A 3,543-nucleotide genomic window follows, 5' to 3' on the forward strand; every position below is an offset into this window, starting at 1 on the left:
AAAACGCTGGACAAGAGGAGCCGGTCTTGGCTACTGCTCAGACCAGTGGCCGTGGGTGTCGGAAAGATGACAAGAGAAAAGTTTATAAGAGCAGTTCACAATTTGCTGTGCATTTTAAGTGGGATTCCAGACAAAGGACTCTGAGAGGCCAAGGTCCAAGAGAGGTTTGAAAAGACTGGAGATACTGCAGTGTTTTTTAACCAAGTGAATAATTTGAATGTGTTTACCTCTTTTCTATCGTCATCACATGCAGAGACCTCGCTGAGATTGTTTGAAAACAAAACTTGAGGGGTGGCTAAGAGTTCAGGCTGCTAAACAAAAGGTGGGCAGTTCAAATCCACCAGCTGCTCCTTGGAAACCCTACGGGGCGTTCTACTCTGACCTATAGGGTTGCTATGAGTCGGAATCACCTCGACGGCAACAGGGTTTTTAGGGCAGCCAAGGAGTCTTCTGGAGAGATGACCCACATCTCAGTCTCCTCTGAAGAAAAGTTCAAAGCTATGTTTTAGAGACGGCAAAATTTCTGCATACTATAGTTATTACTTATATTACTCTACTTTGGACATGTTATCAGGAGGGACCAGTCCCTGGAGAAGGACATCATATTTGGTAAGGTAGAGGGTCAGTGAAAAAGAGGAAAACCCTCAACGAGATAGATTGACACAGTGTCTGCAACAATGGGCTCAAGCATAACAACTGTGATGATGGCGCAAGACCGGGCAGTGTTTTGCTCCGTTGTACACAGATAGGGTCGCTGTGAGTCAGAACCGACTTGACGGCACCTAACAACAACACTACTCTGCTGGGAGGGTGCTCTCTATACCATGTTTTGACCTGGGACATAAGGAGGCACTCGCTTATTTCTGTGAAACAGGAAGTTGAAATAATACCCAGGCAGAGATGTGGTAGTAAGACCAATGGAACCAGCTCTTTTGTAGGAGGTGCCACACAGCAGCGTCTCTTCAAGGACACCAGCTATGAAGGGGTCCTTTCTAGGTCTTAGCATCTCGTCATCGAAAAGAAATAAGTAGGGGAAGTGTTTTTAAATCTAACACCTGTGTTAATATACTAAAAGTATAGCCTCAGTTTTCACAAGCCTATAGGTTCAATGTTGTCACATTATCAAAAATAACTATTTCTCTAGCCTCATCCCACTCCCCATTCATTAATGCTGGGTCCCCACCTCTACTGAGCTTCACCCAATTATTTCCGGAGACACTGGGTGAGTCTCACCCCAGCTCATGAGCACAATTCTCAGCTCCCATGTGGATCCATCATATTCTCCCCATGAAGACTTTCTTGTGGATGTCCACTGCTTGGGTCCACTATCCTGGGTCTCACGGAGTCCATAGGGAAGCCACTTATTTCCTCTCATGGGATCAGAAGTAAATCCGTGGTGCCAGGGAGGGGGCCTAATCTCAGGCAGCTATGGTGGTCTCCTTTTCCTTGTCTCCCTCCATCCAAGCACACGCTGCTGCACATTTCTCCATTCTCATTCTGCCAAAAACCTTCCTGCAAATTCATTCCTGCCTTACCCCCTGTCATACAATCACAGGTGTATACATCTGAACCAAAAAAGTAACTTAAATATGGGACCTCCATGACTAATTGATTCATTTGAGAACATAAACTCTGGGGAAAACTCTATAGGTGTAACAGGATGTAAAATTTGGACTCTTTTTATCTTACAGTTTTGGCTGGGGTCCCAAAGACTGAGAATAATACAACAGGTGCCACTGTCTTAATACAATAGGTGTCATATCTGAAAGCTAAGTGCATAAAAGATTGTGGAACCAGTTCTGCTAGCATCACCCATCAACACCCTGAAGTAGGTTTGCTGGAATAAATTGGGGTTGAGGAATATTTGAGGGAGAGTTGTCCCTCACCCCATGTTGAAGGTAGTGGCTCCCTCTCACCTCAGGCAAAGTGATTTGGACTTCATAGGACCACTTAGAGAGCTGGACATCGTGTCCCCTGGAGTTTGGGGTGAGTAGGGACTGTTATCTGATTCGCACCTGTAAAGCCTAAAGGCTAGAGCAGCTCTTTTCTGGGAGCAGAATGAAGAGAACTGGCTCCTTTGGGAGTAACCTGCACTTCCATGGTGGAAAATGCAGATACATCTGAAGAACAGAAAGGAGCCAGCCTGGGGTCATCGTAAAAGGAAACTCACCCAAGAAGATTGCCTGAGAGGTGGGGAAAGCTCAATAGATGAAGTTCAGAAACTATGGGTAGAGTCAGAAGAGCCAGCTGGAGGACAGACGTGGCCCACAAGTCCCAGAAGGGGGATTCCAAAGGTTTGCCAAGCACCCTGTGGAAAGAAGAACCAGCAGATGTACATCCATCCACATCCTAATTACAACGGATGAGACAGGAAAGGCATTTCCTGCCCTGTACCCTCTTTTCTGCGCCCTCTCCAACTCACTGCAGCCAGAAGGAGGTTGGGGAGTGGAGTGAGAATTGAAGAGAAGCAGACCAGAGGCCTTGCCCCCTCTGCAAACTTCTAGCCAGAGGCAGGCCAACACTGGGATAGCCTTTTTTTTCTTTTTTTAAATTCTACCATTAACTTTTTGTGTGTGTGTGAAAATATACACAGCAAAACATACATCAACTCAACAATTCCTACATGTACAATTCAGTTACATTACATTCTTCAAGTTGTACAACCATTCTCACTCTCCTTTTCCAAATTATTCCACCAGCATTAGGGACTGATTTAAATGGGATGAAATTCCAGAATTCCATTGGTTGGAAATTTTCAAAACTGAAACAAGATTGGTTTTGTGACCAACGGGCCAAAAATGTTATGAGTCCTGCTCAAGATTTCTAACCACATGAAGTAAAGAGTAAGTTTGAAAGAACAATGGGAGAATAAATAAAACAGTTTTCTGCTTGCCCCTAATGAATCCAGCTACAGATATCACCAGTCTACACACTATGATTAGGCCACCAATGGATAATATAGACGAAGTAGTTCTGAGAATATAGGCTTGAATATATATAGTCAATATAGTCTTGAATGGAGGAGCTAGAAATGAAGGAAGGCTGTTGGTAATATCCAGTAAAAAGTCAACTGCATAAAAGTAGGCATACCTCATCAGAGAAGAGGTGACCTGGAAACCTAATCAAGGCTATCTCAGCCAAAAAGCATTATATCCACTCTTCCAGCCCCAGTAGGATTCAATGACTCCATGTCTGGAATCAGTCATTCATTAAATATTTATCGAGCATGTTCTTTATGATAGGCACTGTGCTGATCTCTAGGATTATAAAGACAAACAGGACACAGGCTCTGCCCACAAGAAGCTCACCATTTCATGAGGAGGGAAGACATGTATACATTATTGTACCGTGTGGTAAGTGCTACAATGAAGAAATGCTCAGATTTCTGTTGGATCATGCATAATAGGAGTGTTGCTGTTGGTAGGAGCCATTGAGTCTGTTCCGACTCCTAGCGACCCCATGTACAACAGAATGAAACACTGCCCAGTCCTGCGCCATCCTCACAATTGTTGCTATGTTTGAGCCTATTGTTGCATCCACTGT

This window comes from Trichechus manatus, unplaced genomic scaffold (assembly GCF_000243295.1).
Source record: "Trichechus manatus latirostris isolate Lorelei unplaced genomic scaffold, TriManLat1.0 scaffold00004, whole genome shotgun sequence".
In the NCBI taxonomy this organism is placed as follows: domain Eukaryota; kingdom Metazoa; phylum Chordata; class Mammalia; order Sirenia; family Trichechidae; genus Trichechus; species Trichechus manatus.